The sequence below is a fragment of the Myotis myotis genome, unplaced genomic scaffold (assembly GCF_014108235.1).
Source record: "Myotis myotis isolate mMyoMyo1 unplaced genomic scaffold, mMyoMyo1.p scaffold_m19_p_4, whole genome shotgun sequence".
NCBI classification, from domain to species: Eukaryota; Metazoa; Chordata; class Mammalia; order Chiroptera; family Vespertilionidae; genus Myotis; species Myotis myotis.
The window spans coordinates 2,196,455-2,221,740 of record NW_023416346.1 but is presented as its reverse complement, the minus strand read 5'-3'; the positions used below and the strand labels follow the sequence as shown (position 1 = coordinate 2,221,740).

The 25,286-nt window shown below is 51.0% G+C and overlaps 1 long non-coding RNA gene across 2 annotated transcripts; it reads right to left on the bottom strand.

Annotated features, from left to right (window-relative positions):
• Positions 1-8,506: 8,506 nt before the first annotated feature.
• On the bottom strand, positions 8,507-25,071 carry LOC118654012. Of its 2 annotated transcripts, XR_004966951.1 has the most exons (5): positions 24,740-25,071; positions 21,468-21,575; positions 20,791-20,909; positions 16,071-16,280; positions 8,507-9,833 (listed from the first exon to the last, which is right to left on the bottom strand). It is a non-coding gene; the product is annotated as an uncharacterized LOC118654012 (long non-coding RNA). The 2 variants fall into 2 exon arrangements; XR_004966952.1 differs by lacking the exon at positions 20,791-20,909.
• Positions 25,072-25,286: the final 215 nt, after the last annotated feature.

Below are 25,286 nucleotides of genomic sequence, written 5' to 3'. Positions count from 1 at the left end.
AGAGTCCACAGGAACCTGTGATCCAACTCTCAATGTGAACTTCAATCTTGAACTTACATGGAAAACCTTTCCTGAATCTGGGGGCGGCACCTGTCCTGACGCCCTGCTTTAAGTCCAGACCTCATCCTATATAGGCACCGACAGCCTCACCTGGCACAGGACCTCCTGCCCAGACACTGTGCAGGGCTTGCTGATCTAACCCTGTGCTGGCTCCATGGCTCTGACCCTCTACAGGAAGCCTTGCCTATAACAGTGCTGGATTCTGCAGAAACCTTTCCCTGACTTCCAACAGAAATCCGTAACTTGACCCGTTTCGGGAATCTCTGACCTGATCGTTCATAGGAACCCCTAAACTTGCCCTCTGGAAACACTCCCCTGACCCTGTATAGGAAGCCCTGATGTGACTCTCTCTGACCAAGCCTTGGTCTGGAAGCCTTGCCCTCCCCTTGTACAGGAGCCACTGTCCTGACTGTGGCTAGTGGCCACCACATGAAACAGCGTAGCTCTGGGGAGTCTACAGAATCCCGTAGCAGGCACTGCTATAGGCTTTTCAACCCTGCTCCCCTTTCTTCCTGACTCACTCACTTTCCCAGCCTCCCTTGCAATGACAGGTGGACATGTGACAGTTCTGATCAATGGAGTGAGCAGAGTGACATACGCAACTTCCAGGCCTGGCCCATAGGAACCTCTCATGGGCCCTCTTATGAGCACTGGCTGGTGTTCTCAGTGGTGAGAGCATGGGCTTGTGCACTGAAGGGTCTCGGGTTTGATTCCCAGACAAGGGCATGCACCCGGGTTTAGGTTCGATCCCCAGCCCCAGTTGGAGCATATGCAGGCAGCTGCTGCACTGGCTTTTCTGGCAGGGTTCCATGTTACTGGGGTTGCCGTGGAGACCCATAGCTAGGGTAGAATCTAACAAAGAAGCCATCTTAGAAATGGCCAGAAGCCTTCACGAGGCTATGTGGGTCACGTTCCCTGTGTATGTGCAGACCTGGGAACGTACATCCCCAGACAGCCTCATTGGGAATGAATACGGTAAGTAGGTGGGGGTGACCCTAGTTGAGTGGCCCATGGGGCTCCACAAAGTTATGCTAAAAGCCCATTGGGAAAAGGCTGCTGGTGACTGCAGCTGCCAGAGTGACCAGTGGGGCTCAGAGCCAGGAGTCCCCCAATGGCCAGCAGAGCTGCTCTGGCAACCGATGGGAAGGTGGGAAGGCTGGCCACCATGTGGGGCTGTTGGGAATCACTGCATCCTGAAAGCAGGATGGCTTCAGACCTTCTGTTCCCTTCTTTCTTCCTTCCCATACCCACCCACACCCCAAACAGTCTTCCAGGTTAATGCATGCCTCTGCTGTCTGGAGGGGACCCCAGGAGGCTCACCGTACACCAGCTGGGCCTATGGCAGCACGGGGCTCTACCCTCCCGCAACTGTGAGCCCCTCCTGGGAGTACACCCCTCCCCAGGCCTCAGAAGATTCCTATGCAAGAGGCACCTTCCTAGAGAACATCAGGACACAGCGACTGAGTCCGGACCTGTTGGCGCTGGGGCCTGCGGTGCCTTCCTCCATCCCTGTCCCCAGCAGTGCCTACGGGCCCCCCGACTTTCCTAGGAGCTTCTTTCCTCCAACCAGAAGCCCCCCCAATCCAGCGGTCTATTCCTCCCCCAGCCTCCAAGGAGCCCTGCCCCCGTCCACCTGTGGTGAGGCTCCCCCAAAGGGACAGGGAGGTTGAGGAGGAGAATGGGGTCCAAGGCAAAGTTGGGCTGAGCCTGGTCCCTCTTGCCCCCTGTCCACATCACCAGAGGCCTGGGATTGTGCGCCATGCAGGGTGGTTCTGAGACGGTGTGACAGCATGTGTACCAGGCACAGCGAAAGTCCGGCAGAGCGAAAGTCCGGCAGAGCGAAAGCCGCTCCACAGTGCCACCTGTGCAATGCCGGGGGTCAGACGATGACTAGGCAGAACAAGCCCCAAAGGCGCCGGGTAAGAGCCCAGGCCGGCCTCCCCTCCCCCAGGTCCTCTGTTCTCTCTCTGGGCAGGGATCTCTGCCCTCACACTCTATGAGAACCCACATCCCCCCTCCCTGCCCCATCCACTCAGGGACCCAGCTCTGTACAGGAGTGTCTACCCTCAGCCCACCCTCGGGCTGCAAGCAGGCACGCCGTCCACTCCCTGCACAGCAGCTTTCATCCTTGGCTACACACTGGGATCACCGTGGGGCCCTCCCGAGATGGGCTGATTTACTTGGTCTGGGGCGCTGCCTGGGCATCAGGATTGTTTTCGACTCCCCAAGTGAGTCCAATGTCCGCCAACGCTGAGAACCACTGATGAAGCACCCCACGCCATCTGGAAAGCCCCGGGACAGGAGGCCATGTCCTCGCCCCTCAGAGCACCCTCAGTCTATGCCTCATCCAGGAAGCCCTGCCTGCACCCTGACCCTCACCTCCTGGGTCCTCCACCCACCAGTGCACTGACCCTCATTTTCTTGCTGCCCCCAGAAGGTCAGCAAGCGGGCAGGTGCCCAGTGCACCAACTGCCAGACAACCATCACGGCAGTGTGGCGGCTGAATGCCAATAGAGACCCCGTGTGCAATGCCTGCGGCCTTTATTACAAGCGACACCAGGTGTGCCCTGCCTCTTGGAGCCTCCCCCCTGCACCCCCATCCCACTAACCTGGCCTTCCTTCTCCTTTTCCTTTCCTGTATTCTTCCTATCTCCCTTCCTCTCTTCTCCCTGTTATTCTCCTCCCTCCTCCTTCCCTATCACCCTTCTCTTCTCTACACCTTCATCTCCTCCCTGCCTGTCTTTTCCCTCCTGCTCCCTTCTCTCTCCTCCATTTCTCATTTCCTTCCTCCTCCCCTCCAGCCATCAGCTAGTCCTATGGCTAGAGGCTCCCTCAGCCTTTCCATTGCTTAGGGCCTCACAAGCTCATGACTCCTTAGGGCATTATCTGTGCCACAGCTGGGGCCTGCTCCCCTAGTCCTTGACCCAGTTCCCGACTCTTAAGGAGTGGGGTGGAAAGGGTGTCCCTGCTGGAGACACAGAGGCAAAAGTCTGAGGTTGGGGAACACTCATGGCCTCTCTTTCATCAGGTGAACCGACCACGGACCGTGCAGAAGGGTGGTACAAAGTCTAGAAAACCCAGGCCATCACAGAAAGAAAAGAAGCCAGTGTCGAGCCTGGGAGGCACAGGACCAGCTGATGCTCCGGCTGGTGGCTTCATGGTGGTGGCTGGGGGCAGCGATGGTGGGAATTGTGGGGAAGTGCCCTCAGGCTTGAGATTGGGCCCACCTGGTACTGCCCATCTCTACCGAGGCCCGGGCCCCGTGGTGCTGTCAGGGCCTGTCAGCCACCTCATGCCTTTCCCCGGGCCCCTGTTGGGTTCACCCGCAGGCTCCTTCCCCACAGGCCCCATGCCTCCCACCACCACCAGCACTGTGGAGGCGCCCCTCAGCCCATGAGGACACAGAGCATGACTCAGAGCAGGGGTAGGGTCCCTCTCCGCGTGGAGCCAGAAGTTTCTACAACCCAACATCTGGGCCCCCCATAGCCCTTGGTTGTACAGTCAATGATTTGTAAAATAAATCATCAGAGTCCTGAAGTTGGAGGTGTGAGTCTGAGTGGGACTGAATAAAGAGCCGTGGTAGGTGGGGTGTGCAACGGTGCCTGTGGTTCTTTGGTGATGGCGTGAAGCCGTGTGAGACAGCACGTGTCACCCTTCATGATAGTGGGTTATGACGTGCAAGTATAAGAGTGTACTCGTATGTGAGACCACGTGTGACAGCAACCAGGGTGTATGATACGGCGTGTACGTGCACACGTCATGGGCGGAGACTGTGTGTGGTGGCTGACTGCTCTGTGAGGTGGTGACCATGGGGGTGAGGTTCTGAGAGATGGTGTGCATGACACCAGACAACTGTGAGAAATGGGGCACAAGTGACTGTATGAGAGGACGTGGGGGTATGTGTGCAACGGGGTGTGCTGAGGCAACAGGTGAGGCTGTGCGCATGTGATTGTGCACCATGCAGGGTCGTTCTGAGGCGGTGTGACAGCATGTGTACCAGGCACAGCATTTGCTCAATAAACATTTCTGGGATGCTCACCAAGGGCTGTGTAGGACGGATGTGGAGACCTAGCAGTGTGACCTGAGGTACTGCGTGTCAGGAGGTCTTTGTGGGTCTGGCAAGGGCAGCACTTGTGTGCAAGCATGTGTATGTGAGCGTATCGCACATCCTGTGCCCTGTCACAGTGCCTCCGAGTGGCTGACAGCGTGAGCAGCTCTGTACACTTGCTTGTGGAGGTATCAATATGTATACAGGTGCAAGTGAGGGGCCCACCTCCAGGGGACAGAAGACATGTTCAGGACAGGAATGGGAGGCCAAGAGTGGGGCTGGAAAGGCAGCCAGCAAGAAGGGCAGAGGCCGGTCTGGGACCGTGGGGTTGTCCATGGGCCCTCTTGTCACTCATCTCTTATCTCTCTCAGCCCAGCTCGGCCTGCAGCCCTGTGGGAAATGGTAGAGAAGGAGGGGGAGATTAGGAGGACAAAATAATCTCTAGGGGGATATTTAGACCCCATAGGTGGTGAGCTCCCCACAGTGCCCACTCCCTCCCCAATGCACCCACTCACCTGGGATGTGTTCTTCCATGGAACAAACCCTCACACTGGAGCATGCACGGAGTCAGGTGACATCCGAACCCAGACAGGTTAAGCGTCTCTCCCAAGGCCACCCAGCTGGTGGCACAGGGCTGAGCCAGGCTCCGTGGCGGAGCCTCCACACTGCCCAGAGGCTCCTAACCGCAAGCAGCACCGTTTCCTGAGCGCTCACTGTGGTCAACAACAGCGGAAGGCTCAGGTGCTTTCCTTCATGAACACCTGAAAAAATACTCTAGTCCGGCTGGTGTGGCTCAGTGGTTGAGCATCCACAGAACAGCATCCCTTCAGCTCGTCAGCACACTGGCCCACTGAAGAACCACAGTAGTCCCTGCTCATGACAGGGATTGTCCAGAACTTCCCTGGCCGCTCCACAGAACCCCAGCCTCCTCATCCTGTGGGAGCCCCTGTCCTCGTCTTGAACAGAAACCTCTTGCAGAACCTGTGCTGGACAGGCCCCTGGACCTGCCGTGTTCAGGAGCCCCGGATCCCCAACTCCTATCAAAACGGCAGCCCTAGCCTGGTTCAGGAGCCTCTCTGATACTGGAGCTCTAAGGGAACCCTTTCTCTAATCAACAGGAAACCCATCCTGACCCTGAGCAGGATCGCCGGTCCTCACCTTCTACAGGAGGCACCCTGTCCTGCCCCCACAGCACAGGAACCTCCGCCTTCCCTGGTGGCAGGACAGAGCCTGCCCCACCCACCCTTATAGAAATGCCTGGCCTGACCCTCTTCATGGGACTCCATCTCTATAGGAATCCTGGCTGGACCTTGGACGGGACAGCTCTGTCCTCACACTGCACTGCAGCCCTGCCGTCCAGGTAGCATTTTACAACCACTCTGCTCATCTGAAAATCTAGTTCTGAAACCACCTCTCTGACTCTGTCTGCAGAAATTCTCTCTTACCATTGATGTTTCTATTCCTCTCCCTTCCTCTCTGAAATCTTTAAAAATATATTTTAAACAAAGAAATCCCCATCTGCAAACTCTTTGGGAACCCCGATTGAGTTCAGGAGCCTTGCTTACATCGTTGACAATGACCCCTGACGTCACTCTGCACAACAATCCCTACCTCACACCCTACCCCACAGAGTCCACAGGAACCTGTGATCCAACTCTCAATGTGAACTTCAATCTTGAACTTACATGGAAAACCTTTCCTGAATCTGGGGGCGGCACCTGTCCTGACGCCCTGCTTTAAGTCCAGACCTCATCCTATATAGGCACCGACAGCCTCACCTGGCACAGGACCTCCTGCCCAGACACTGTGCAGGGCTTGCTGATCTAACCCTGTGCTGGCTCCATGGCTCTGACCCTCTACAGGAAGCCTTGCCTATAACAGTGCTGGATTCTGCAGAAACCTTTCCCTGACTTCCAACAGAAATCCGTAACTTGACCCGTTTCGGGAATCTCTGACCTGATCGTTCATAGGAACCCCTAAACTTGCCCTCTGGAAACACTCCCCTGACCCTGTATAGGAAGCCCTGATGTGACTCTCTCTGACCAAGCCTTGGTCTGGAAGCCTTGCCCTCCCCTTGTACAGGAGCCACTGTCCTGACTGTGGCTAGTGGCCACCACATGAAACAGCGTAGCTCTGGGGAGTCTACAGAATCCCGTAGCAGGCACTGCTATAGGCTTTTCAACCCTGCTCCCCTTTCTTCCTGACTCACTCACTTTCCCAGCCTCCCTTGCAATGACAGGTGGACATGTGACAGTTCTGATCAATGGAGTGAGCAGAGTGACATACGCAACTTCCAGGCCTGGCCCATAGGAACCTCTCATGGGCCCTCTTATGAGCACTGGCTGGTGTTCTCAGTGGTGAGAGCATGGGCTTGTGCACTGAAGGGTCTCGGGTTTGATTCCCAGACAAGGGCATGCACCTGGGTTTAGGTTCGATCCCCAGCCCCAGTTGGAGCATATGCAGGCAGCTGCTGCACTGGCTTTTCTGGCAGGGTTCCATGTTACTGGGGTTGCCGTGGAGACCCATAGCTAGGGTAGAATCTAACAAAGAAGCCATCTTAGAAATGGCCAGAAGCCTTCACGAGGCTATGTGGGTCACGTTCCCTGTGTATGTGCAGACCTGGGAACGTACATCCCCAGACTGCCTCATTGGGAATGAATACGGTAAGTAGGTGGGGGTGACCCTAGTTGAGTGGCCCATGGGGCTCCACAAAGTTATGCTAAAAGCCCATTGGGAAAAGGCTGCTGGTGCCTGCAGCTGCCAGAGTGACCAGTGGGACTCAGACCCAGGAGTCCCCCAATGGCCAGCAGAGCTGCTCTGGCAACCGATGGGAAGGTGGGAAGGCTGGCCACCATGTGGGGCTGTTGGGAATCACTGCATCCTGAAAGCAGGATGGCTTCAGACCTTCTGTTCCCTTCTTTCTTCCTTCCCATACCCACCCACACCCCAAACAGTCTTCCAGGTTAATGCATGCCTCTGCTGTCTGGAGGGGACCCCAGGAGGCTCACCGTACACCAGCTGGGCCTATGGCAGCACGGGGCTCTACCCTCCCGCAACTGTGAGCCCCTCCTGGGAGTACACCCCTCCCCAGGCCTCAGAAGATTCCTATGCAAGAGGCACCTTCCTAGAGAACATCAGGACACAGCGACTGAGTCCGGACCTGTTGGCGCTGGGGCCTGCGGTGCCTTCCTCCATCCCTGTCCCCAGCAGTGCCTACGGGCCCCCCGACTTTCCTAGGAGCTTCTTTCCTCCAACCAGAAGCCCCCCCAATCCAGCGGTCTATTCCTCCCCCAGCCTCCAAGGAGCCCTGCCCCCGTCCACCTGTGGTGAGGCTCCCCCAAAGGGACAGGGAGGTTGAGGAGGGGAATGGGGTCCAAGGCAAAGTTGGGCTGAGCCTGGTCCCTCTTGCCCCCTGTCCACATCACCAGAGTCCTGGGATTGTGCGCCATGCAGGGTGGTTCTGAGACGGTGTGACAGCATGTGTACCAGGCACAGCGAAAGTCCGGCAGAGCGAAAGTCCGGCAGAGCGAAAGCCGCTCCACAGTGCCACCTGTGCAATGCCGGGGGTCAGACGATGACTAGGCAGAACAAGCCCCAAAGGCGCCGGGTAAGAGCCCAGGCCGGCCTCCCCTCCCCCAGGTCCTCTGTTCTCACTCCGGGCAGGGATCTCTGCCCTCACACTCTATGAGAACCCACATCCCCCCTCCCTGCCCCATCCACTCAGGGACCCAGCTCTGTACAGGAGTGTCTACCCTCAGCCCACCCTCGGGCTGCAAGCAGGCACGCCGTCCACTCCCTGCACAGCAGTTTTCATCCTTGGCTACACACTGGGATCACCGTGGGGCCCTCCCGAGATGGGCTGATTTACTTGGTCTGGGGCGCTGCCTGGGCATCAGGATTGTTTTCGACTCCCCAAGTGAGTCCAATGTCCGCCAACGCTGAGAACCACTGATGAAGCACCCCACGCCATCTGGAAAGCCCCGGGACAGGAGGCCATGTCCTCGCCCCTCAGAGCACCCTCAGTCTATGCCTTGTCCAGGCAGCCCTGCCTGCACCCTGACCCTCACCTCCTGGGTCCTCCACCCACCAGTGCACTGACCCTCATTTTTTTCTTGCTGCCCCCAGAAGGTCAGCAAGCGGGCAGGTGCCCAGTGCACCAACTGCCAGACAACCATCACGGCAGTGTGGCGGCTGAATGCCAATAGAGACCCTGTGTGCAATGCCTGCAGCCTTTATTACAAGCGACGCCAGGTGTGCCCTGACTCTTGGAGCCTCCCCCCTGCACCCCCATCCCACTAACCTGGCCTTCCTTCTCCTTTTCCTTTCCTGTATTCTTCCTATCTCCCTTCCTCTCTTCTCCCTGTTATTCTCCTCCCTCCTCCTTCCCTATCACCCTTCTCTTCTCTGCACCTTCATCTCCTCCCTGCCTGTCTTTTCCCTCCTGCTCCCTTCTCTCTCCTCCATTTCTCATTTCCTTCCTCCTCCCCTGCAGCCATCAGCTAGTCCTATGGCTAGAGGCTCCCTCAGCCTTTCCATTGCTTAGGGCCTCACAAGCTCATGACTCCTTAGGGCATTATCTGTGCCACAGCTGGGGCCTGCTCCCCTAGTCCTTGACCCAGTTCCCGACTCTTAAGGAGTGGGGTGGAAAGGGTGTCCCTGCTGGAGACACAGAGGCAAAAGTCTGAGGTTGGGGAACACTCATGGCCTCTCTTTCATCAGGTGAACCAACCACGGACCGTGCAGAAGGGTGGTATAAAGTCTAGAAAACCCAGGCCATCACAGAAAGAAAAGAAGCCAGTGTGGAGCCTGGGAGGCACAGGACCAGCTGAGGCTCCGGCTGGTGGCTTCATGGTGGTGGCTGGGGGCAGCGATGGTGGGAATTGTGGGGAAGTGGCCTCAGGCTTGAGATTGGGCCCACCTGGTACTGCCCATCTCTACCGAGGCCCGGGCCCCGTGGTGCTGTCAGGGCCTGTCAGCCACCTGATGCCTTTCCCCGGGCCCCTGTTGGGTTCACCCACAGGCTCCTTCCCCACAGGCCCCATGCCTCCCACCACCACCAGCACTGTGAAGGCGCCACTCAGCCTATGAGGACACAGAGCATGACTCAGAGCAGGGGTAGGGTCCCTCTCTGCATGGAGCCAGAAGTTTCTACAACCCAACGTCTGGGCTCCCCATAGCCCTTGGTCTGGACCGTCAATGATCTGTAAAATAAATCATCAGAGTCCTGAAGTTGGAGGTGTGAGTCTGAGTGGGACTGAATAAAGAGCCGTGGTAGGTGGGGTGTGCAACGGTGCCTGTGGTTCTCTGGTGATGGCTGAGCTCCTGAGACAAAAGTGGTATCATAAGTGTTTGAGTTGAGCAAATGCCGGGGATTGTCTTGAAATGTTACAGTTTGCTTTCCAGGAGGCAGTCTGGCAGATGTTCTAGGGAGGTATCTTATCAGTATCTTCCCCAAGAATGTAAAACATGCTTAGAAAAAAAGTTATGAAGAGTTCAAAAGAGGCTTGTTTGAAAGGAGGGATAGGGAAACTCTACTAATTAGAGACTCCTTGGTGGGACTTACCCCTGAGTTGTGAATACAGCAGGGAGGAGGAGGATGCAAGAATGTAGCCTTGAGAGTAGCTCATCTGATCCTGCAGTTTGAACAGAGGGGCTGTTGGAATCAAAGGAGCCAACAATCTTGGGGTTTAATTACCAGGGGTTCCTCATCAATTGTGGAAGGCCACTGCAAAGAAAAGGAAAGGCCTTTTTCTGTCCTTACAATAAGCTTCCTTGTAAACCACTCCCTCCCCAACCTTTAGGGTATTTGACTAAAAAGGCAGGTGCCCAGGGTCCATCTCAGACTCACTAAACCAGAATCTCTGAGAGTGGACCCAGGCATATGTATTTTTTGGTAACAGTTTGACTGAGATATAACTCACATGCCATAAAACTCACCCTTTAAAGTGTACAAGTCAATGATTTTTAGTCTATTCACTGAGCTTTGCAACCATCACCACTAGCTAATTTTAGAATATTTTCATCTTCCCAAAAGGAGCTTCTATAGCTATTAGCAGTCACTCTCCATTCCCCTCCTCCAGCCCATGGCAACCATTAATCCACTTTCTGTCTCTATGATTTGCCTGTTCTGGACATTTCATACATGTGAAATCATGTAATATGTATTCCTGTGTGTCTGGTTTCTTCACTCAGAAGAATGTTTTCAAGGCTTGTCTATGTTGTAGCCTGTGTCAGAACTTCATTCATTTTAATTAATGAATAATATTGCATTGTACATTGTACAGATAAATCACATTTTATCCATTCATCAGTCGATGGACATTTGAGCTGTTAAAACGACAATGAGGTATTACTTCACACCTGTCAGAATGGCTATCATCAATAAATCAACAAATGACAAATGTCATTTGTCGAGGGTGTGGAGAAAAGGGAGCCCTAGTACACTGCTGGTGGGAATGCAGACTGGGGCAGACATTATGGAAAACAGTATGGAGGTTCCTCAAAAAACTACAAATGGAACTGCCATTTGACCCAGTGATCCCACTTCTAGGAATATATCCTAAGAATCCTGAAACACCAACCAGAAAGAATGTAATCACCCCTATGTTCATAGCAGCGCTACTCACAGTAGCTAAGAACTGGAAACAGCCCAAGTGCCCATCAGTAGATGAGTGGATAAAAAGCTGTGGTACATTTACATCATGGAATATTATGCAGCTGTAAAAAGGAAAGATCTCTTCCCCTTTGAGACAGCATGGAGGGACCTGGAGAGTATCATGCTAAGTGAAATAAGTCAGGCAGAGAAAGACAAGGATCACATGATCTCCCTCATATGTGGAATCTAATGAACAAAATAAACTGATGAATGGAGTGGATCCAGAGACATGGAAGCATGGAACAGAGTGTGGAATCTTGGAGGAAAGGAGGGAGTGGGGGGATGGGGGACAGGGAGTTGGGGGGTTGGGGGGGCAGGGGAGGTAATCAACCAAAGACCTTGTGTGCATATATGCATAACCCTGGAGGCAGACAATAGGGTGGTGAAGGCCTGGGGCAGGGGTGGGGAAGGGTAGGCAGGCTGGAAGAGGTCAATGGGGGAAAAAGGGGGACATATGTAATACTTTCAACAATAAATATTTTAAATAATAATAATAACTTAAAAAACACACACACACAAAAACTAAAGGCCCCAGAAGCTGGGTGCTAGGAGATATTCAGGAAGAGGGAGCTGGTATGGGGACAGGGCCAAGACCGACCCAGGTCCTGACTCACACTTGCAGTTGCTATTGAGGTCTAGCTTCCCGGGACAGTGCTGATCAGTTAAAAAAAATAAGGCTGTATCTATTCCCCACCCTAGGAGGATGCCGTGGAGTTCACATTAGATCATCGCAGGCCTCTGGGCCGCTGGGTAGCTGTTGTCCTCAGGTGGGAGCGGAAGGGTGTGGCCGATGGGCCAGGCGAGGCCACCAGGTTCCCGCCTGACCCGGCAGTTCTGGTTCCCAGTAGGACAGCCGTGGTTTCCATCCCAACCCAGTGGCTTTAAGGGGCTGAAAGGAACAAGTTTCCATTTGACCCAAACCTCCGGAGGCTCGGGCGCCTGCGACTGGTGCTGTTCCACCCTTTCTCTCTGGAAGGACCTTTGAGGCCGAGGTGTGGCGATGTTTGCACTCACACAGCAAACTCGCGTCCTTTCCCCCTGAAATAACTGCCCGCCCAGAAGCGATCATGACCCCGGGCACAGGCTTGTACCAGCGGTGAGGACGGACGTGTGCGGATGTGGGGGGCGGGGGGCTTTGAACTCCTGTCACAGCCCCACCTCCGGGACTTGGTTGCAAATCCAGGCGGAGCTGCTGGCAGGGGCTGGGGGAGGGGGCGGCAGAGGCAGCCAGCTGCTCAGAGCTCGGTGCTGGGGGGGGGAGGGGGGGAGGAAGGTTTTCCCAACCTTGCACCTGCAGGCATTTCTCTTCTTGCCTCGCCCATCACGGGGAGCTGGTGGCGCTCAGTGTGAAGACCTGGCTTTTTTTTTTGTCCCCTGGCTTATCCTCGAGTCACAGGGAGGACTGACCTAGGGTCACCACGTGTCAGTTACAGAGCAAAAGAGCCAGCTGGGGTGGCTCAGTGATTGAGCATCGACCTAGGAACCAGGAGGTCAGGGTTCGATTCCTGGTCAGGGCACAGGCCCGGGTTGTGGGCTCCATCCCCAGTGTGGGGCGTGCAGGAGGCAGCCCATCCATGATTCTCTCTCATCACTGATGTCTCTCTCTCTCTCTCTCTCTCTCTCTCTCTCTCTCTCTCTCCCCCTCTCTCCCTTCCTGTCTGACATCAATAAAAAAATATATATTTTTTAAAGCAAAAGAGAGAGGGCGACAGCTGTACACAGGAACTGGCTTTGTTTCCCTTCTGCCCCATAAAGAACAGCAAATCCTCCAAATGGGTTGGCATGGAAATAGCCCCTGAGAGTAAAGTGTCAGTGACCGACCGTCCCCGCAGCTCAGCCACGCAGCCCCGTCTCCTGCTTCCTGGAGCTGCACCCCTGGCTGGGACATGGGATTTATGGCTTTGGAAAAAAGGGTTTTTTTAATAGAAAAACTAATGGGTTCCTCATGGGCCGCTGCCCAAGGCTTGGCGGAGTGCTGTCCAGCCTGTGTGTTCTCGTGCTCCCTTCCCATCCCCGTCTCCGTCATGAAGAAATCCGCCCATTGGAACCTCTGCTCCTTTCCTTCCCAGAAAGAGAGTGAGTCACCCGCGCCGCAGACTCCCACCCCTGGAGCCAGTGCGCGTGGCTGCGGGACTCTGCCCCAAGCTGCCGGCCTCAGAGCAGGGCCCAGGCGGGGGCGGGGGGACCTCTGGTTCTGCCTGGAAGACTCGAGAGAACTCCATGAAGAAATCCTCCAGAGCTCTGAGGACCAGGGAGCGAGGCTGGCCTCACCCCAGCTGACCGTGTCCTGGGGAGAGAGTCTCTGTGGAGAAGAGCTTTCACCTGGCCGGTGTGGCTCAGTGGTTGAGCGCTGACCTAGGAACCAGGAGGTCAGGGTCCCATGCCCGGTCAGGGCACAGGCCCGGGTTGCAGGCTCCATCCCCAGTGTGGGGCGTGCAGGAGGCAGCCGATCCATGGCTCTCTCATCATGGATGTTTCTCTCTCCCTCCCTCTCCCTTCCTCTCTGATGTCAATAAAAATGTAATTTTTTAAAAAGAAACAGCACCAGAGCGGGCGGGAGAAATCCACAGGGCAGCTCAGGTGCACCTGCTTGCTCAGGGTCAATGGGGGTCACCCTTGGTCCCCCCTCCCCCAGCCCAGGCGGGTGCTCGCAGCTGGAGCGGGGCCAGGCTCCGCCTCCAGCACCAAGGAGTGGGGCCTCCTGCTCCTCCAGGCTCCTGCCCACCCAGTTTGACGGGTCGGCCCTCCCTCTCCCGGGGCAGTTTCCAGCCTGGAACTGGCGTCACTGCACCTGGCACCGCAGTCCTCCGACTCCAGGGCATTGCCCAGAATGTGGGCGCTTGGGAAATGGCCCTGGAAACCAACCAGAACCTAAAAAAACAACAAAAAAACACCCACAAGCGCGGCACCTTCCACTTGCCACCCCAGCTCCCTGCCCAGCCATGTGGACAGGGCACAGGGACTCTGCCAGGAGGTAGCACCATCCTGACCCCAGGGGGCAGGGGCCCCTTTTCACGGCTCGGCTCTCCCCAGACTCCAGGCCCGTTGCCTGCACCTGTGGGCCGATGGGATTCATAGGTTCCCCTGTTGCTAGTCCCTCATGCCTCAGTGTCCCCCGCTAAGTTCCACAATCCTGCCAGGACCTTTGTCATCAGTCTCTTCACTAAACAGTCTCCCCCGAATCATCTGCATGAGGAAGATAAGGACGCTCTTGCAGAACCGGAGGAGAGTGCTGGAGGGGCACAGGCGCTCACTTGAAGGCGCTTCCAGCCATCAGAATTAGAGCGAGTGGAACAACAACATCAATGACAGCCTTGGATTAGAACCCGTCCAGGAGTCCACACTGATAGTAACAAGGAGCTGAATAATAAATAATGAGGAGCAGGGAAGCTCTTCCTCGCAGAAGAATCTCATTTAATACATGCAAGGCCCTGGCTGGTGTGGCTCCGTGGATAGAGCATCAGCCTGTGGACCAAAGGGTCCCGGGTTTGATTCCCGTCAAGGGCATGTACCTTGGTTTCGGGCCCCAGCCTGGGCCCTGGTCAGGGCTCCTGCAGGAGGCAGCCAATCGATGTGTTTCTCTCACATCGGTGTTTCTCTCTGTCTCTCCCTCTCTTCTGTTCTCTCTAAAAATCAATGGAAAAATATCCTCGGGTGAGAATTAACAAAAACAAACGAACAAAAAATAAATAAATAAAGGTGATTAAATGTTTTTAAAAAATGTAGGAGGAGCCCTGGCCAGTGTGGCTCAGTGAATAGAGCGTCAACCTTCGGACTGAAGGGCTCCGGGTTCAATTCCAGGCACATGCCTGGGTTGCGAATTCCATCCCTAGTAGCGGGTGTGCAGGAGGCAGCCGATCCATGATTCTCTCTCATCATTGATGTTTCTATCTCTCTCTCCCTCTCCCTTCCTCTCTGAAACCAATGAAAATATATTTAAAACATAAATAGATAAATGTAGAAGGAATGAGAGAAATACAAACAGCCCAGTAATAACCAGCAAGGGCAACATCTACAATGGATGCTGAAATCAGTGAGCAAAAGACAAGAGAAACAGGATAAACACACTGTCTCACAGTATGGCCTCCAAGATATTTGTTAATGACAAAGGGGCGAGCGTAGTTTGCAGTGGAGAAGCCACCTGAGCCAATGACCGGTGTTAGCACGCCCAGTAGTCAGACGCGCTGACAACCTGTAACCCCAGTATGATGCAAGGGGCACAGCATCACTTCCACGGTCTTCTTGCCAAAAATGTGCCAAATCAAGAGACACTGCACAAGGACATCAAGAAAAGAGAAGACGGAGAGACACTGGGACACTAGGAAACAGAACAACTAAATGCAATGGCGAATCCTGGGTTGGATCCTGAAGCAGAAAGACATTTGTGAAGAAAATGGTGACGTTTGAATTAGGTTCATAGTTTAGTGGCTATCCTCATACCAAGGTTAAACTTCTGGTTTTGATCTTTGCACTATGGCACTCCTACTACTGCAAGACCCTCCCTGTCCAACTAAATCAAAGTCCAGGGGATTTAAAGGGCCAGCACCCTTTTTCTGCCTCTCCCCCGCCTCCCCACTTCCCCCTCCCCCTCCCATCACTCTTTATTTCCCCTTTTAAGAGCCAGACATGTAGGACATTCAAAAGCAACCACAGACACAGGGGTATGTATAAAGTCACTGGCACAGGCACAGCTTACAGCAATCAAAAAACAAAAAGCAAAAATCAGCAAACCCAGGGAAGGGGGAGAATCTTATTTCCAGTCACGACATTATTAGATTGAAATACCCAGTTTTCAACAACAAAATCATAAGGCAAACAAAGAAATGGAACATATGGTCCATTCAAGGGGGGAAACACACCCACAACAGAAGCATCCCTGAGGAAGATCAGGTGGCATGCTTGCTAGACAAAGCTAAACAATTCTCTTAAAGATGCTCAAAGGAAGATGATATGAAGAAAATAAAAAACGATGTATAAGCAAAATGGAAATATCCATCAAGAGATAGAAAACTCGGAGCTGAAAAACTTACTAGAGGGATTCAAAGGTAGCTATGAGCAGGCAGGGGAAAGAATTGGCAAACTTGAAGACAGAACAGTGGCCGTTATCTAGTCTGAGACACAGAAAGAAAGAGATTGAAGGTGAACAGAGCATAAGGGACCTGTGGAACACCATCAGAGCAGACCAACATGTGTGCTGTGGAGTCCCAGAAGGAGAAGAAAGAGAGAACAGGGCAGAGAAAATATTTGAAGAAATAATAGCTGAACACTTCAACATTTTGATAAAAGCGTGAAAAAATGTAAACCTACCACAGAGCTGCAAGAATAGACAGCCCAACGGATGGAGACAGAGACGTGCTGAGAGGTCCAAAGGTCCCAGCTCAGGATGGGGTGCCGGCGTCACCGGGTCATCTAGGATGCAGACTCGCTCATCTTTCTACCCCACCACTGTCAGCATATGCTTTCTGTCCTCATGGTTACAGATCAGTTTCTGCACCTCTGGGCTTTGTGCTCCAAGTTCTAGGAGAGAGAAAAACAGTAGAGCCTTAGCCAGTGTTGCTCAGTGGATAGAGCATCACCCTGCAGACCAAAGGGTCCTGGGTTCCATTCTGGTCAAGGGCATGTACCTTGGTTGCAGGGTCCTCCCCAGCCTGGTCGGGGCTCATGCAGGAGGCAACCAATTCATGTGTTTCTCTCACATCGATATTTCTCTCCATCTCTCCCTCTCCGTTCCACTCTCCCTAAAAATCAATGGGAAATCATCCTCCGGTAAAGATTAAACAAAAGAAGAAGAGCCCTAGCTGGTTTGGCTCAGTGGATAGAGCGTCAGCCTGTGGACTGAAGGGTCCCGGGTTCGATTCCGGTCAAGGGCATGTACCTTGGTTGCGGGCACATCCCCAGTGGGAAGTGTGCAGGAAGCAGCTGATCGATGTTTCTCTCTCATCAATGTTTATAACTCTCTATCCCTCTCCCTTCCTCTCTGTAAAAAATCAATAAAATATATAAATATATTTTAAAAAATAAAAATTAAAAAAACAGAAGGAGGAGGAGGGGGGAGGGGGGAGGGGGAGGGGGAGAAAGGAAAAAGCAGTAGAGCCAAAAGTCTCGTGAGGTTTCATGTGGGAAGAGACACCCACCCCAGGGGCTCCCACCTACATGCCCTGGACGGGAATTGGGAGAAAAGTCTTCCCTAGCACCCCATCCAGAACCAAAGGGGTCCTGTTAGTGAGGGAGGAAGGGAGGCGGCTGTTTCTGTGGTCCAGGCTGAACAGCAGGAAGGGAGAACTGCAGACGTGAGCGATGTTCTAAAACCACGAGCCGGCCTTAGGCTAGTGGGGGGAGGTGGCAAAGGAGTAGTTCCCGTGGCTCTGAGCTTCCTACCGTGGGATAGTAATGGAAGGATGGGGGGGCAGTTTGTGTGTGTGTGTGTGTGTGTGTGTGTGTGTGTGTGTGTGACAGTTGTATGTCCACTATCCTATGTCCATCGAAACCACAGAATGCTAGACTAGCACTTTAAATACATCTTCCCTTAATTGTCACAGAAAGTACATAGGGCGGGGACTGCTGTTTCTGCTTCAGTGAGGAAAGCTGTGACTCAGAATGAAGGCATTTGCTGAAGGACAGTCGGGGGGTGGCATTCTCTTGGTCGAGGATGTGAAAGTGGCTTCATGCTGCAGGTCCTTTCCTGGTAGGAAGACAATAGGGAGGCTGGGCCTCGATATAGGAGCATCAAGCCCGGCCGGTGTGGCTCAGTGGTTGAGCACTGACCTATGAACCAGGAGGTCACGGTTCAATTCCTGGTCAGGGCACAGGCCCGGGTTATGGGCTCCATGCCCCAGTGTGGGGCCTGCAGGAGGCAGCCAGTCCATGCTTCTCTCTCATCATTATGTTTCTTTCTCTCCCTTCCTCTCTGAAGTCAATTTAAAAATATTTTAAATAAATATATATGAGCATCAAGAGAATGAGGAAGCTTGTATCTGCCACAGCTAGTGACCCACCTGTCCGAGGCTGCACAGCTTCCCTGTAGGGCTCCCTTGACATTGACATTAGAGAAGTTAGCTGGCAATGTCAGGTAGGGCCTCTCTGAGGGGCGACATTTGAGTTCAGGGCTGAATGAGGAGGAGGCAGCCATGCTAGGAAAGGAGGTGGCTGGATGGAAAGCAGGATGGTGGGTAGGAGCACAGTGGATGGCCCGGGGAATGGGAGGCTGGCAGGGAGGCCATTCCGGCGCTGTCACCGTAGGCAGCTGAGAAAGGAAGCCAGCTTGGCCCAGGCTGTTAGCAGTGGTGACGATAAATGGTTGGGTTTGCAATGCCGAAACCGGTTTGGCTCAGTGGATAGAGCATCGGCCTGCAGACTGAAGGGTCCCAGGTTCAATTCTGGCCAAGGGCACATGCCTGGGTTGTGGGCTTGATCCCCAGTAGGGGGCATGCAGGAGGCAGCCTATCAATGATTCTCTCTCATCATTGATGTTTCTATCCCTCTCCCTTCCTCTCTAAAATCAATAAAAATATATTTTAAAAAAATTAAGCAGTGAATTCATAAATAAGTGGAACAACAAATCGATGTTTCTCTCTCTCCCTCTTTCACTCTCTCTAAAGTCAATAATAAATAAAAATTAAAAAGAAGAAAAACTATTAAAATACTTAAGTATATTAATAAATCGCCGAAACCGGTTTGGCTTAGTGGATAGAGCGTCGGCCTGCGGACTGGAGGGTCCCGGGTTCGATTCCGGTCAAGGGCATGTACCTGGGTTGCGCGCACATCCCCAGTGGGGATGTGCGGGAGGAGCTGATCGATGTTTCTCTCTCATTGATGTTTCTAGCTCTCTATCTCTCTCCCTTTCTCTCTGTAAAAAATCAATAAAATATATTTTAAAATAAATAAATAAATAAATAAATAAATAAATAAATAAATAAATCTAAGGAGAAAAATCATATTTCTTCAAATTCTGAAAAGGTATATGACAGATTTAACACCCATTCCTGATTAAAAACTCAAAATATGAATAGAATTGATACCCTTAACATGTTTAACATGTTTGACATTATTTTAGTATCAAATTTAATGGAAAACACCAGAAGAATTAGCAATTATTTAACATTGTACTGGAGATCCTAACTGAAGCGATTACACAAGAAAAATAAACTAGAGGTCTACCAATTGGAAAAGAGGAAGTAAAACTATTATTATTTGCAGAAAATGTAACCAGTATGCTTGGAAAAGCCAAGAGACTCAACTGAGAAACTACCAAAAACAATATGAGAATTCAGTAAAGTAGCAGAAAATAAAACATAAAGAAATCAATAGTTAACATACAGGGTGGGACAAAAGCCAGGTTACAGTTGTTTTTATGGAAATAAAATAATTAATATCTATACTAATAAAAGGGTAATATGCTAATTAGACCAGATAGACTGGACATCTTCCAGTCGTCCGGTCATCCTTCCGGACAAAGCTACATTGGCAGGGGCCGAGGGAGAGGCGGTTAGAGGCAATCAGGCCAGCAGGGGAGGGAAGTTAGGGGCGATCAGGTCGGCAGGGGAGGGCAGTTAGGGGTGAGATCAGGCGGCAGGCAGAGTGGTTAGGGCAGGGGTGGGCAAACTTTTTGACTCGAGGGCCACAATGGGTTCTTAAACTGGGCCGGAGGGCCGGAACAAAAGCATGGATGGAGTGTTTGTGCGAACTAATATAAATTCAAAGTAAACATCATTACATAAAAGGGTATGGTCTTTCTTTTTTTTAGTTTTATTCATTTCAAACGGGCCGGATCCGGCCCGCGGGCTGTAGTTTTCCCACAGCTGGGTTAGGGGCAATCAGACTGGCAGGCAGGTGAGCGGTTAGGAGCCAGTGGTCCCAGATTGTGAGAGGGATGTCTGACTGTGAGATTGGGCCTAAATCGGCAGTCAGACATCCCCCAAGGGGTCCCAGATTAGAGAGGGTGCAGGTTGGGCTGAGGGAACCCCCCCATGCATGAATTTCGTGCACCAGGCCTCTCGTATAATAATAATACAAAAATAAACTGTTTCGAGTACTCACAACTGTAAATCTAATTTTGCCCCATCCTAGACAATATAAGGAAGAAGATATTCCATTTGTAATAGCAACAAATAATAGAAATAACTTGGAATAAACTTGACATGAAGTACACAAGATCTTTAAAAAACAAACAAAAACATGCCCAGCTGGCATGACTCAGCAGTTGAGCCTTGACCTATGAACCAGGAGGTCATGGTTCAATTCCCGATCAGGGCACATGCCCGGGTTGTGGGCTCCATCCCCAGTGGGGGGCATGCAGGAGGCAGCCGATCCATGATTCTCTCTCATCATGGATGTTTCTCTCTCTCCCTCTCCCTTCCCCTCTGAAATCAATAAAATATATTTTTAAAACCCTCCAAAATGTTTATAACTAGACAAATGATTGTAAATGTTGTTTTTAAAAAATAAACAAGCAAGAAGAGCAAAAATAAAACTTTAAATAAAAGAGCACTGAAGGGAGAACTAGATATTAAAGATATTAAAACATAGTTCAAAGCCTCAATAATGAAAACTACGTGGTTCTAGCCCATGAACCAGAAGGCCAGTGAACACAGGAGAAATTCCAGAAAGAAGCCCCTTTGCGCGATGGGAGTTTTGTATCTGATCCTTGTTGGCTGTGAAGACTGTTAGTAATCCTCTCAAATACATTCTCCCCTTCTCTTATAATAACGGAATGTGCCCAGCTAGGTTACACTTCCCAGCCTCCCTTGCAGCTAGACATGGCCATGTGATCAAGATTTTACCAAGATGGCGTATGAGTGAAGTGATGTGTGCCACTTCCGCACTGACACAGGAAGACATGCACCTCCTCTGAGCACCCTCCCCCCTTGCAACGCAGGCTGATTTGATCAGCGGTTCTCAACCGCATGCGAATCCCTGGGGAGCTTGTTAAAATACAGATCACTGCACCCTTCTCTGCTGCTTCTGAGTCAGCGGGTCTGGGTGGAACCCAGGAATTTGTATTTCTAGCAAGTTCTCCGGCAACGCTGACCCTCCTGGGGTAGGAACCATTTTGAGAACTGCTGCCTTCATCGTAGAGAAATGAACTGGAAGGAGCCTCAATCCCGAATGGCAGGGCCACAGTCACCCACTGGCCTGGGAACACGAATTCTGAAATGGCAGGTAAGAGAAATTATTTCTTTCTTAGTTGAGTCATTGTATCTCAGAGCCTCTTTGCTACACTTTAACCTTACCCTAACTAACAGTACAGAAAAGACAGGTATTTCCATAGATGGCAGTTGGGTCAAATTGAAAAAAAAAAATACTGCATCCATAAACCATTATCACATACCAAGATAAACTCAAAATGGATAAAAATCAATAAGTTTAAAAATATATGTATATAAAGAAAGCTCAGTATGGACTGACTTTTAAAAAAGGAATACTGTTAATTCTGTAGATCTCTTCAAAACCCACAAAATAGGCTGGTGTAGCTCAGTGGTTGAGTGTCGACCTATGAACCAGGAGGTCAGGGTTCGATTCCTGGTCAGGGTATATGCCCGGGTTGTGGGCTCGATCCCCAGTGTGGGGCATACAGGAGGCAGCCGATCCATGACTCTCTCTCATCATGGATGTTTCTATCTCTCTCCCCAATCCCTTCCTTCCTCTCTGAAATCAATAAAAATATATTTTTTAAAAAAACACAAAACCAATGGGAATGCAAATTACCCCTGGCAGCCCCGTGCCATCTTGTGAAGGAGAAGGCTCTGCCTCTGTGTTTGGCAATTAAAGACCTTCTACAGGAAGTCCCCGCAGTGCAATCCAAGGACACAGCTCCTGGATGAAAATTGACATTAAAATTGTGTTATTAAAATTCTGGGACAGTATGGTAATTGAGTCCAGTGCATGCTGAGAATTCATATTCAAGTCAGACTGCCAAGCACTCTCAGAATGAGTTTCAGGAAGAACAAACTGGAAGAGTGTAAGGTGCCCCTAAGTTTGGGTGAGCCGAGCAGTGCATTTCCTGCTCAGGCAGCTACTGATGTATCTGACTCATGGGGAACCTCTGCCTCTGTTGCTCATGGGAGCCCGTCCAGCTGTTCGCAGGCTCAGAACCGGAGCGCCCGCAGATTCATGCTACTTGTGCGTTTTGATAGTTGTCTTCAGCAGGAGGGTTGGCCTGAAATACCTCGGCTGCCATCGCCAGCAGCTGAACTCCTTTTGTTTTGTTTGTTAATCCTCACCCGGGGATATTTTCCATTGATTTTCAGAGAGAGTGGAAGGGAGAGGGAGAGACAGAGAGAAACATTGATGCGAGAGAAACACATCGATGGGTTGCCTCCTGCACAAGCCCTGACCAGGGCTGGGACCGGGGAGGAGCCTGCCACCAAGGTACGTGCCCTTGACCAGAATCAAATCTGGGACCCTTTGGTCTGTAGGCAGGCGCTCTATCCACTGAGTAACACCAGCTAGTGCTGGACTCCTTAATATGTTCCTGAGTGAACTTCCTTCACAAAATGCGGCCTTTCCTGGAGACAGGTGCTCCATGGACATACTTCAGAGGAGGAGCATGATCCCAGGACGGATAAACAGGAGTGCTCCCTGTGGGAAGTGCCAGGTATCCCTGCTGCTGGATAGTCTGAGTTTACAACTTAAAAATACGCTTTAGACTCAACATAGTGAGGATGTCAGTTCTCCCCCAAACTGACCTACAGGTTCAGCACAATTACCATCAAAATCCCGCAAGATTTTTTTGTGGCTTACTCTAAAATTTATATGAAAAGGGAAGGAAACTAGAATAGCTAAAACCATTTTTGAAAAATAATAAGTTGGGAGGAATCACTCTATCCAATTTTAAAACTTACTATGTGGCTGGAAATAATTGAAGCAGGCAGTGTGCTATTGGCACATCTATATCATAAAAGGCGTCGCGGGGCGGCAGACATGGCCCTGATGGCAGGCTGGGCCTAGGGGACCCTACACGCACACGATTTAATTGTGCTAGGCCTCTAGTAGATCAATAAAACAGAAAAGAACCCAAAAATACCCATACAAGGATAGGCAACTGATTTTTTTTTTAATTTACTGATTGATTTTAGAGAGAAGGAAAGGCAAAAAGAGAGAGAAACATTGATTTTGTTTTTCCACTTATTTATGCATTCACTGGTTGATTCTTGTATGTGCCCTGACCAGGGATTGGTTTGTCTTGTATGCGCCTGGGATGGCACTGGTAACCTTGGCGTGTCAGGGCAATACTCTAACCAACTGAACTACCCGGCCAGGTTGTGAACTCACTTTTGACACAGTTGCAAAAACAAGTCAATGGAGAAAGAATAGTCTTTTCAACAAAAGACTAGAACAATTGGCCACAGATTAAAAAGGGAACTTCCACCTAAACCTCACACCTTAAAAATGGACTCAAATGGACTGTAGATTTAAATGCAAAATTATTAGAAAAAATAGGAAAAGCATCTTTAGGATGTAGGGCAGGGGGAAGGGTCCTTAAGCATGACACCACAGGCACATCCCATAAAAGGAAATGTTGATAAATTGGGCTGCATCAAAATTAGAAATGTTTTTCAAAAAAATTGTTTGCTCTGCAAAAGACTGTTAAGATGAAAAGACAAGCTATAGACTGGGACAAAATATTTGCAAACCATATATCTGACAAGACTTGTACCTAGAATATATAAAGAACTCAGCAGTAAAAAGCAATCAATTAATTTTAAAATGGGCAATACAGGAACATATATTCTGCCAAATATATAAGGATAGCAAATAAGCACAAGAAAAGATGATTAACATCGCTAGTCATTAGTGAAATGCAAATTAAGACCACAATGAGCTATCACTTCCCCATCAATTAGGCCAAAACAAATTCCAACAACACAGCCTGGCTGGTGTGGCTCCATGGTTGAGCACCAACCTATGAACCAGGAAGTCACAATTCAATTCCCGGTCAGGGCACATGCCCAGGTTCCGGGCTCAATTTCCAGTGTGGAGCATGCAAGGAGGCAGCCAATGAATAATTCTCTCATCACTGATGTTTCTCTTTCTCCCTTTCCCTTCCTCTCTGAAATCAATAAAAATATTTTTTTAAAAAATTCTAGTCCCTCTGGAAAAGGATTTGGCAGATTCTGTCTTCAGACACATCAGACTAATGGTACCTCTCACAGTACTGGCAGGTTCTCACACTAAACATGCACTTCCCATAGGACGCAGCAGTTGCACTCCTGGCATTTATGCCAGAAAGATGGACACTTATGTCTACACAAAACCTGCACACAAATGTTCAGAGCAGCTTTAATGTGTAATAGTCAAAAACTGGAAACAGCCCTGGCCGGTGTGGCTCAGTGGACAGAGCATTGGCCTGTGGACTCGAGTCCCAGGTTCGATTCTGGTCAAGGGCACGTACCTTGGTTGCGGGCTCCTCCCCCGGTCTGGTTCCTGGTTGGGGCATGTGCAGGAGGCAACCCATCCATGTGTTTCTCTCACATCGTTATTTCTCTCTTTCTCTCTCTTTTCCACTCTCCCTAAAAATCAATGGGAAAATGTCCTCGGGTGAGGATTAAAAAAAACAACTGGAAACAAGCCAAACGTCCTTCAGTGGTGAATGGACAAACTATGGCCCATGCATACTACTCAGCAATAAGACGGAACTGCAACCACTTGAATGGCTCTTAAGGTCATTGTGCTGAATGACAGCCAATCTCAAACGGTCGCATACCGCACAACTCCATTTTGTTAGCAATTCTGAAATGCCATTTTAGAGATAGAAACCCAGTGAGTGGTTGCCAGGGGTGAGTGACAGGGTGAGGAGGCAGGAAGGGGCGGATGTGACCACAGAGGCAGCCCTCGGGAGATCTTGCTGCTGCTGCTGAAACAGTTTGGTGGAGGTGGTTACACAGATCAACATGTGATAAAACTACGCAGAACTACACACACACACACACACACACACACACACACACACACACACACACACGGAAAACTAGAGAAACCTGAATAAGATCCGTGGTTGTACCAAAATCCACTTCCTGCTTTGATGTTGCATTAGTTGTGCCAATGTTCCCATTGGGGGAAACTGGGCCAAGGGTACAGGACCCCTCTGTACTATTTCCACAACTAAAAAAGAGAAAAACATTTTGTATTAGAAAATATATTCTAATTGTGAAAAATCTGTTCAGTACAAGTTTGAAGCATAAAGTCTTTCTAAAATTTCAACCAGAAACAGGAACTGTCACTATTTTAACAGAGTTCCTCCTACTTTTTTTTCTTCTTCTGGGTTTGCTTGGCCATCTTTTGTTTTTAAATGTTTTTATTGGTTTCAGAGAGGAAGGGAGAGAGAGAGGGAGAGAAACATCAATGATGAGAATCATGGATCAGCTGCCTCCTGCACACCCCACACTGGGGATCAAGCCGGCAACCCGGGCATGTGCCCTTGACTGGAATCAAACCCTGACCTCCTGGTTCATAGGTCAATGCTCAACCACTTATCAACCGGCCGGGCAAATTCCTCCTATTCTTCTATGTATTTTCAAAGTAGTT